Consider the following 12,074-nt stretch of genomic DNA (forward strand, 5'->3'; position numbering starts at 1 on the left):
GAATCACCACTCACCTAAAACCTCTCTCTGTTGTGGGTTCCAGGTGAACCCTGTCTCTAGACTCGGCGCCAAGTGTGTCTCTGGGATCATGTAGTCCCTACAATGTGTGATCAGCAGAATAATGCCCCCCCCCCCCACCAATGATGCCCACATTATTCTACCTGAAAATTGTACCCATGCTACTTCATGTGGCAAAAGAGTCTTTGCAGATGTGATTGAGTTCAGGATCTTGAGTTGGGGAGACGATCCTGGATTACCTGCGTGGGCCCAATGTTATTACAAGGGGGATGGTAGCAGGATCAGAGTTGTGGAAGGAGATGTGAAGATGAAAACAGAAAAAGATTTGATGGCTTCCAATATGGAGAAGTAAGTCATGTGTCAAGAAATGCGGGTAGACCCTGGTAGCTGGAAAGGGCAAGGAAACAGATTTTCTCTCCCCTGGAGCTTCCAGAAGGAATTGCAGCCCCACCAACACTCTGCTTGCAGCTCAGTAAGACCCATTTTGGACTTTTGACCTTCACAATTTTAAAATTTAAAACCATGGTTTTGTTTTGCGCCTCTAAGTTTGTGGTAATTTGTTACAGTGGCAATAGGGAACTGATATATGGGAAGCTTCAAAAGAATTAATCTATGTTCATAGAATGATAGCCTACTGTGTGACAAACACGATGCGTATTATTTTATTTACTTCTTAAAATACCTCCATAAGTATCATCCTCCTCATTTTAGATATGAGAAATCTGATGCTCAGAGAGGTTAAGTGCTTAGTGAAGGTCACACAGCATGTGTATGAAAGAGAGATTTCGCAGTTCTGGAGTGGTGCACTCTTAACCCACTGATCTCCAAGCCCACCATGCTGCCTGTCCACTCAGTTCAGCGTTCTGGCTGCCCAGCAGTCAGCCCTTCTCTGATCTTGCACCTTACCCTTTCCCTGAACCCAGGTGCCCAGGTTTTTTGCTTTGTTCATGAAGTAGCTTTGAATATTTGTACTACAGCTCAAGAAATGGAATTCTGTGCTTGGGCTTCCAGTCAGCCCTAATAAACAGCTTCCAGGCTTTTCAACACAACCCCATCTCTAGATTCTCTGACTCCAAATGGTGCCTGTTGCTGAGTCTTGGTCTCCCCAGCTCAAATCTTGTAGGAAAAAAGAGGGCTGTTTCAAAGGCTGGGGGGTCATATTAATGGAGGATAGGCAGATCCCTGGGAGGCCAATGAAGAGGTTCTTGTGAGAGGTGTTTACTGTCGGAAATGAGGGAGAACCCGATGTATGCTGAGGTCACTCAGGTCATTACATAGACCCTCACACTGGCACTCAGAGTCCCCCGGATCAAATAGAAAGACTGCTACAAAATAATGAATTTCAAGGGGAAGAGCAATACATGATTTTTTCTTAATGAGTTAAAAATGTAGAGTGTAATCTCAAGGGGTAAAACAAATGAGAGGGCATCTCCCCCTGGAAAGTTAGAAAAGAGGAACTGATCAGTATTCATTTTATCCACAGAGGAAGCAAACGGGAGAAAGAAGAATTCCAGACTGGTGAGGTTGTCCTTACTGGCTCTCCCACTTGGTAGCTGTGATAATTTTATATGTCGACTTGATTGGACCACAGGGTGCCCAGATTCAACATTATTATGAAATTAGCATTTGAATCAATAGACTCAGTTAAGCAGACTGCCCTTTGCAGTGTGGGTGGGCATAGTTCAATCTGTTGGAGGCCCAAATAGAACAAAAAGGCAAAAGAAGGGGGAACTAGCTCTCTCTGCCTGACCGCTTGAGCTGGGACATCAGCTTGCTCCTGCCCTTGACTGGGACTTATACCACCAATTCTCTGATTCTCAGGACTACACCACCTGCTTTCTTTGGTCTCCAGCTTGCAGACAGCAGACTGTAGGACTTCTCAGCCTCCATATTCACACAAGCCAATTCTTTACAATAAAGACATTCATTATTCCCATGGTATTGGCAAGCCAGAAAGCCTCAGTTCACCTGTTTTCTCCTCTCTACAATGTGCAGAGCCCAACAAATCCAGGAAGAGCTGTTGTGCATAGAAAACACACTGAAGAAAAACTTTTTGCAAAGTCTCTAGGGTTATCAAAATTGCATCTGCTGCTATTATTTTGTTGTTGTTGTCGTCATCATCTGCTATTCTAGAAGAACTAGAAGGAGACTTTCCCTCCAAAAAGGAAACGAAAATATTGTGTGATGTGAACATTTGACCTGCTAGAGTCTTACATGTGCTCTGAAAACAAAATCTGAGTAATGTAGACCATTTCTACATAAGGCGGCCATGTACCTAGGATGCTCAATTTTTAAAAATTAATTAATTTATTTATAAAATGGTTGTAATGCAAAATAATGTAACAATACAATGCAATATACATAAAACTAGAATGTTAAGACTAAAGGAGGAATATGAATAATGTAATAGCAGCCATATCTGGCTAATTTGACCTTCCAGTATGTTGCAGAGCTTGCTGGTATCCCAAGTGAAGTGAAGACATGATCAGTCATAAAATATTCATTGTTGGAAAAGAGTGATCAGGTCACTCTCTTGGGGTAAATTAATTTTAGCTATATTTCTAAAGTACTTTTATGAAGAGTTCATATAATTTTATATTTTAAAAATTGAGATATTTCATAGCATAGTCTCAAATGTATAGAATGTTATGCCAAACCTCTTTCTATCCCAACTTCATCAACAGCTATTTTTAATATTTTTTCATCATCAACTAGTTGTGTAACAAATAAATACTATTCACTTTTATTCTCAGAAATGCAGTTTCTTTGCCATGTTGAGAGGACTACAGATGCTATTTATTAAATGATTAGCATGGCCTCTGAGACTTTGTCCATTTTCAGTATACAGTTTCTGTTATTATTACTATTTTTATTTTCATTTTGTGGAAGTCCAGGGGACACTAAATGACAGACATCAAAATATTCCTCTAAACGTAACTCTAGCAAGTGGGCTTCTGTAGCATGGCAGGCAAGGAGACCAGAAGGATGTCTCGGCTAAGATACGCCAGCTCTTGAGATGATTAGAAAATTACCACATAAACATAATTTTAATGCTTTTCTGGGATTGATAGAATATAAGGGGAATCTCTAAGAAATAAAAACAAAGAAACAAGCATGACTGAGCTGAGACTGGAACAAGGAACTTGAGCAGGAGCAAGTCTATGTTAGGGAAACCAAGCCCAAGACCCTGATAAGATGGAGGAGCTTGACCTCAGACCTACATGTAACATAAGCAACCTTACAAAGAGCCAAAAATAGTACCAGGTCTGCAGGGTTCTCTGGCCCTCAGAAAAAGCAAATGAAATTCCCTTCTGAGATCATATGGCATATCTGTCATATCTATGCATAAATGTATGTTCCCACACACACACATAGAGTTATAGATTTGATATAAAATAAGTAATGTGAAATATCTCAAGAAATAAAAGATGAAATCAAAAAATTAGAAACAACTTATCAAAGATGGCACAGCAGATTAAAGACAGCCACATAGTCTTTCTAAAAATAAAATTATTGAAATTCAAAACCTAATAAATGCATAAACTTTAACTGAGACACAAATGTACTGAAAATTAGTGATTAAGGAGGCAAATCAGAAGAAATGCTCAGAATATTCAAAAAAAAGGCAAGCAAACAGAAAATATAAAAAGGTGATAAAATATAGAAATACAGAATGTAGAAAAATATAGAAATTGCAATGGACATCAAGCAGTATTAAGGAAAGCAAACAAGTAACTTCACACTTCAATGCACTGTTGTAAAACTAAAGAACTTCAAATAAGATTTTAAAAGCAGCCAGAGTGAAAAGATTACCAAGCTAACACTAGACTTCTCAAAAGAAATAATGGAAAAAAGAAGACAGTGGAGTAATATTTTCTAAGCTTTGAGAGATAGTAACTTTCAAGCAAGAACTGGATACTCAGTAGAACTATCATTAAAAAGAAATGTATAAAAATATTTTCTTTTTTTCCCAACATTTATTTTAAGTTCAGGGGGTACATGTGCCTGTTTGTTACATGGATAAATTGTGTGTCACTCAGCTTTGGTGTACAAATGATTTTGTCACCCAGGTAGCAACCATAGTATCCAATAGGTAGTTTTTCTATCCTCTTCCTCCTCCTACCCTCCACCTTCAAGTAGGCTCCAGTGTCTACTATTCCCTCTTTGTGTCCTTGTACACTCAATGTTTAGCTCCTACTTATAAGTATGAACATGCAGTATTTGGTTTTCTGTTCCTGCATAAACTTGCTTAGAATAATGGCCTCCAGCTGCCTCCATGTTGCTACAAAGCACATGATTTTGTCCTTTTTTTATGGTTGTACAGTATTCCATGGTGTATATATGTGTACCACATTTTCTCTATCCAGTCCACCACTGATGTGCATCTAGGTTGATTCCATGTCTTTGCTATTAAGAAAAGTGCTGCAATAAGCATACATGTGAATGTGTCTTTTTGGTAGAATTCTTTATATTCCTTTGGGTATATACTCAGTAATGGAACTGCTGGGTCAAATAGTAGTTATGTTTTAAACTATCTGAAAAATCTCCAAACTGCTTTCCACAGTGGCTGAGCTAATTTACATTCCAACCGGCAGTGTACAAGTATTCATTTTTCTCCTCAACCTCACCAACATCTGTTACTTTTTTTGGTTTTCTAATAATACCCATTCTGACTTATGTGAGATAGTATCTCCTTGTGGTTTTGATTTACATTTCTACAACGATTAGTGATGTTGAGCATTTTTTCTTATACTTGTTGATATAGTGTGTATGTCTTGTTTTGAGAAGTGTCTGTTCATGTCCTTTGCCCATATTGAATGGGGTTGTTTCGTTTTTTTGCTTCTTCCTGATGGATTTTGCCTGTTCCTGATGGATTCTGGATACTAGACTTTGTCAGATGCATGGTTTGCATATGTTTCTTCCCATTCTTTAGGTTGTCATTTTACTCTGTTGATAGTTTATTTTTCTGTGCAATAGTTCTTTCATTTTATTATGTCCTACTTGTGAATTTTTGTTTTGTTTTTGCAATTGCTTTTGGAATCTTTGCTGTGAAATCTTTGCAAGGCCTATGTCCAGAATGGCATTTCCTAGATTTTCATTAAGAGTTTTTATAGTTTCGTCTTTTAAATTTAATTCTTTAATCCATCTTGAGTTGGTTTTTTATATAGTTTAAGGAAGTGGTTCAGTTTCAATCTTCTGCATACAGCCAGCCAGTTATAGCAGTACCACTTATCAGTTAGGAGTTCTTTCCCCCTTGTTTGTTACTGTCAACTTTGTGGAAGATCAGATAGTTGTAGGTATGTGGTTTTATTTCTGGGTTCTCTAACCTGTTCCACAGTGCCACATTGTTTTGGTTACTGTGGCTGTGTAGCATAGTTTGAAGTCAGGTAGCACGATGCCTCTGGCTTTGTTCTTTTTCCATAGAATTCCTACAGCTATTTGGGCTCTTTTTTGTTTGCATATGAATTTCACAATGGAATTTTCTACTTATGTGAAAAATGATGTTGGTATTTTGATAGGGATAGCATTGAACCTGTAAATTGCTTTGAGCAAAAGATATTTTCTAATAGCTCAAAACTGAGAAAATTATGACCAACCAAATGTTCTAAAGACATTTTTAAAAGGTATTTTCAGGAAGATAGAAAAATATTTGGGAAAGAAAATTTGAGAAAATGTGAACATCTGCATTATCCCAACAGTTTCCCTCACACAATTTCGCTGTTTTCACAGCAGATACATAACTTAGGTAAGATTCTTCTCACTTGAAGGTGAGGATTGGAGTGAATTGACCAGTGTGAGCCAGATCAAAAGTAGCAATAGTGCTTTTCCAACACACCTCACCACGTGCCACTGGCATCTGCATTTGGCCATGTCTTAGCCCTAGTAAACAGCTTGCAGCTCTCATTCATGCCCTATTTTGGAAAGGGTTCTAATTCTAATTTCCCACTCAGGTAGGGGACTGGGAGGTTTTGCATCATGTAACCTTGAAAAACACACACACAAAGCCTGGAGAGCTCCAAAGTCATTCTCCCTTTGTGACAATGACAGGTGCTTTGATATATTTGTTTCATTTCAGAAGTTAGGTGTTGAGGAAAAAGGCTTTCCATGTTCCACAGAATTAGTGCTGATTAAGAAAATGGATTTGTAAGACGAGGCATTGAAAAGCAGGTAGATGAAAAACAAACAAACAACAAAAATAATAAGCTAAAGTAAGTACCTTGTAAAGCCTGTTTCTCAATGTAGAGTTTGACCAGAATCATTCTGTCACTGCTATAAAAATAAATTTCTGATCTGTCACTTTGTACCTTGCCACTTGAAGACCCAAATGCTATCAGATATGGACATTTCTCCATAGCTCCATTTTAACAGCCTCAGAATTTTTAGTTTGATTAACACATTGATAAGACGTATATTTTAGTTAATACAAAGGTGCCTGTGGGATTTTGGGGGGAAAAGTTCCAAAAATGAGGCCACACTGGAAATATTAAATACAGATATAGTAGTAAAACATTCAGCTAAAATAGCAATAAAATGGACCTCCAATGAGCCCCTTGAGGAATTAAAAAGAGCAGCTTCATTCCGCGGGTGTGTTCAGACAGAAATAAATCAACTCAGCTCTGCCAAGTAGAAATAGGACCCCAGTATATCTTTATTTAAGATATGTAGGTTGCCAAGTCAGGAGAGTGTGGAGGAGAAATACATATTGTTTTTGAAACTGAAACATGAATATGGTTGTAATTTTAATGTTTCTTGCTGCAAAAAGGTCATCTTTGGCGAGGTCGGGGCTTTCTTAAGGTCACTTCCCATTGAGATATCTGCCTTCCCTTGACATTTCATCTAACAGAGGCTCAACTCTTCTGACATACAAAATGGGTTCTTTGCACACCCCATGGCTATTTCTATCAACATTTGTGATTCTTACACGGAGCAGAATATGCACTGATCATAGACAAAGCTCCAATCCCTCGGAGGCTGGAGATGAAGTTCAGAGAACAAGAGAAAGTTCTTTTTTTTTTTTCTTATTATTTAAAGGGATAGAGACCATATTTCTAAAATAAGAGTCTAGCATTAAATCCCTGGGTGGGGGAAGGGGATTCAAAGAGATTGTGAATATAAGAAGTATTTGGTTTGTTGTTAATCCTTCACCACAAAAAGTATACTTTAAAGAGAGAGGCATTCAATTCATTTCAAAATACTAGCAGGTCACCTCTACTCTCAGGAAAAGTGGAGCAGATTTATAATTTTATAATAATTTTAAAATTAGATTATCTGAAGTTACACTCTAGTAAAATACATTATGAGCACCTACCTCAATCAAACTTCCCTTGGGTAGAGGTTTTAAATGGCATGAAATCTGGATCTGAAAGAAGACCTTGTAAACCTGCCTCTGTCACTTTTCATCTGTGTGACCACGGTCTAGCTGTTTGGCCTGAGAATTGTTGGAATGTAGTGACAGTAAATATAATTCTAGAACATGGATCACACTTGTCTGAGAGATGTTTGCAGAATAGTCTAAATTGGAAAGAATCGTTGTTATTGTCTTTCATCACTGATGACTGTGATGTTTATTTTAACAGCTATGCACAACAGAGCTAGATTTCCTAAGTCATTGAGGGGCTATTAATCTATATGGAACTTCATCTAAAAAACTGCAAGAAAATCATTTTTTCTTGAGATAAATGTCTATTTATATTATCCAGTTTCTTTTTATTAATTTACTTGAAATAATCTTTTTAAAATTATACTTTACATTCTGGGATACATGTGCAGAACGTGCAGGTTTGTTACCTAGGTATACATGTGCCATGGTGGTTTGCTGCACCCATCAACCCATCATCTACATTAGGTATTTCTCCTAATGCTATCCTTCCCCTTGCCCTCCACCCCCAACAGGCCCCAGTGTGTGATGTTCCCCTCCCTGTGCCCATATGCTGTCATTGTTCAACTCCCACTTATGAGTGAGAACAAGTGGTGTTTGGTTTTCTGTTCCTGTGTTCATTTGCTGGGAGTTATGGTTTCCAGTTCCATCCATGTCCCTGAAAAGGACATGAACTCATTCTTTTTTATGACTGCATGGTATTCCATGGTGTATATGTGCCACATTTTCTTTTTCCAGTCTATAATTGATGCGCATTTGGGTTGGTTCCAAGTCTTTGCTATTGTGAATAGTGCTGCAATAAGCATACATGTGCTTGTGTCTTTATAGTAGAATGATCTATAAACCTTTGGGTATACACTGTTAATAGGGTTGCTGGGCCAAGTGGTATTTCTAGTTCTAGATCCTTGAGGAATCACCACACTGTCTTCCAGAGTGGTTAAATTAATTTACACTCCCACCAACAGTGTAAAAGTGTTCCTACTTCTCTACATCCTCTCCAGAATCTGCTCACAATTGCTACAAAGAGAAGAAAATACCTAGGAATACAATGTACAGGGGATGTGAAGGACCTCTTCAGGTAGAACTACAAACCACTGCTCAAGGAAATAAGAGAGGACACAAACAAATGGAAAAACATTCCATGCTCATGGATAGGAAGAATCAGTATCATGAAAATGGCCATACTGCCCCAAGTAATTTATAGATCCAGTGATATTCCCATCAAGCTGCCATTGACTTTTTTCACAGAATTAGAAAAAGAAAAAACTACTTTAAATTTCATATGGAACAAAAAGAGCCTGTATAGCCAAGACAGTCCTATGCAAAAAGAACACAGCTGGAGGCATCAGGTTACCTGACTTCAAACTTTCCTACAAGGCTTATAGTAACCAAAACAGATATATAGACCAATGGAACAGAACAGAGTCTTCAGAAATAACACTACACATTTACAACCATCTGATCTTTGACAAACCTGACAAAAACAAGCAATGGGGAAAGGATTACCTATTTAATAAATGGTGTTGGGAAAACTGGCTAGCCACATGCAGAAAACCGAAACTGGACCCCTTCTTTACACCTTATACAAAAAATTAACTCAAGATCGATTAAAAATTTAAATATAAGACCTAAAACCATAAAACTCTAGAAGAAAACCTTGGCAATACCATTCAGAACATAAGCATGGGCAAAGACTTCATGACTAAAACACCGAAAGCAATTGCAACAAAAACCAAAATTGACAAATGGGATCTAATTAAACTAAAGAGCTTCTGCACAGCAAAAGAAACTATCACCAGAGTGAACAGGCAACCTAGAATGGGAGAAAATTTTTGCAATCTATTCATCTGATAAAAGGCTAATATCCAGAATCTACAAGGAACTTAAACAAATTTATAAGAAAAAAAAAAAACATCAACAAGTGGGCAAAGGATATGAACAGATACTTTTCAATAGAAAACATTTATGCAGCCAACAAACATATGAAAAGAAAACCTCATCATCACTGGTCATTAGAGAAATGCAATCAAAACCACAATGAGATACCATCTCATACCAGTTAGAATGGTGATCATTAATAAGTCAGGAAATCTATTCTTCAGAACAGAGCTGCCCAAAAAAAATAATGCAAGCCACATATATAATTTTACATTTTTTAGTAGGAACATTACAAAAAATAAAAACAAACAGGTGAAATTAATTTGAGACAGAAATTTGATGTATCCCAATATATCAAAAATACTATAATTTGAATATGAAATAAAGACAAAAATAAATAATCATCATTGTAATTACAATTATTTGGAGACAGGGTTTTTCTCTCTCTCCCAGACTGGAGTACAGTGATGTGATCATGGCTTACTGCAGTCTTAATCTCCTAGGCTCAAGCAATCCTCCTGCCTCAGCTTCCTGAGTAGCTAGGACTACAGGTGTGCACCACCACACTAGGCTAATAAAAATTATTTATGAGGTATTTTACATTATTTTTCATGCTGCATGCTTGAAATTTAGTGTATATTTTTATGTTTGCCATCATATCTCAGTTCAGACCAGCTACATTTCAAATTCTCAACAGCCACATTTGGCTGCTGTGACAACTGTGTTGAAGAGTGCAGCCTTAGAATAAAGGAGTTGAGAGGCAAACGACTTCATCCTTGTCCCAGCTTAGAGGAGTGGAAAATGAGACACAGAAGGAGGAAGTGACTTGCCCAGGGTTATGCATTGTAGTCATTTAAATGGTAGCCTCCAAGAAGGTATATCCACATTATAAAATTGCTTTTTAAAAGTAAATACAAAACAAGACTTGATTGCTAGACAGTTGAAACCTTATATTCAAAAAAAAAAAAAAAATGCCCAAAATGGAGCCAAGCCCATTTCCTACCTTCTTTCAATATTGTACTTTTGGACCTGGTAAATTCTTAAACGAGAGTAGGAAAAAACGCCCTTGTTTTCTTACCTCCCATGTTAGCATTCTTTGTTGTTGGAACATTTCATTAAGTGGATCATCTAACCCCATCTACTGGGACTTAGGGATCTGGGGGGTCACCTGTGCGCGCGTGCATGTGCGTGTGTGTGTGTGTGTGTGTGTGCATGCGTGTGTGATGAGCAGTTGCTCTGGAGAAGAAAATCAGCGTGCCAAGAAGCAGGGAAAGCGTGACTGCATGGTTTCAGGAAGATGGGATGACTTGTTTAAGAACCCACCCTACGTACACCCTACCTCGTGCGTTGGGATCTGCGTCACTCTCACAGCACTGGCTGTTCTGCCCAATATTCAGGAGGAGGCAAAGGCATGTGGCAGCTGTCCAGACAGTGGGGGACCCAGGTGCTGTCCTTCTGGAAAGCATCCAGGTGCCCCCAGGGTTACAAAGAGGGGAATATCCAGGTGTAACTGCAGGTTTGTTTCTTGTTACTGCCTCCCACCCTGTGCCCTCCTGCTTACATGCAAACAATCTTGGGCAAGCCTGGCAACCATACCTTCGTTTTCTGCCACGTGAAAAGGCCAGAGGCTGCCAGGGGAGGCCATAAAGTGTTTTTGTTCGTTCATTTGGAAAGATTAGGAAATAGGGCAAGAGAGTTGTACATTTCTCCTGGAGGACCTCCCAACATTGTGCTCTGAAGACAGGCCTTGCTTTTCCTGCCTCATAAACTAGAATGGTCTACCTTTCCATAGAGTGAAGCTTAATGGGATGCAGACAGCTCTGCAGGCACCATCAAAGATAGCGTTTTCCATTTCTAGCTCTTTCTCATTTCATTTCTTCATTCATCCACTAATGTCTCTGCCTTTGGGGAGTTCATTACCTATTGAAGGAGAGTGATGCATCAATCAATAACTTCAGATTAGAATGACACTGGCAGTGAGTGCATGTCAATGGCAAAGATGTGCATGGTGGAAGAAGCCTCTATAAAGAGGGGATCTGAGCAGCTCCAAGTCTTAGAAAGAGCTTCCTTGCAGATGAAAAGAAGGAACTGGGGTCAGTAGGATGAACAGGATTAATTAGGTTGTGGGAGTGAAAGGGCAGAGCTGGGAACGGCTCTCTCCTGGTGGGAGAGTGCATCATGCCCTTAAGGAATGGAAAAAGAGAATGAACCCATTTGAAAAATGTGATTCCCGAATTCTTTGACTCTCCTTTCCTTTCATCAAGGGGAGGAGTTTACGTCCTTTGAAATGATCTAGACTTTTGTGACTCCCTCGGTGAACAGATTATGACAGAGCAATGCTTTGTGACTTCCGAGGCTCAGTCATGCAAGGCTAGACAGTTTCTGGCAGGTTCTCATTGAACACTTGCTTCTGGAAGACTGCTACTTGCTCCCTTTCAGGTCCCAGCCCTGGTCAACAGTCCCAGCTGAGCCTGTCTTTAGCAATCTCAGCTCAGACTCCAGGCTTGTGAGTAAAGGTGTCATCTTGTATGTGGACCCTCCAGTCCAAGCTTATCTGAGACCCAGTACCTGGTCTCAGACATTCAGAGCAGAGTAGAGGCAAGGACAACCATTCCCACTGGGCTTTTTTCTAAAATTTTTACCCATAGGATTTCTGATCAAATAAAATGGTTGCTGTGTGGCTCTTCTAAGTGTGGGGTTCTTTGTTTCATGCTAAAAGACAAGTGGAACAAGTCATGTAGGCAGAGCACAAACTATAAAGACTAGGCACGCTGTGAAATGAGGTTGGAGAGATGTCTGC

This window comes from Theropithecus gelada, chromosome 7b (assembly GCF_003255815.1).
Source record: "Theropithecus gelada isolate Dixy chromosome 7b, Tgel_1.0, whole genome shotgun sequence".
In the NCBI taxonomy this organism is placed as follows: domain Eukaryota; kingdom Metazoa; phylum Chordata; class Mammalia; order Primates; family Cercopithecidae; genus Theropithecus; species Theropithecus gelada.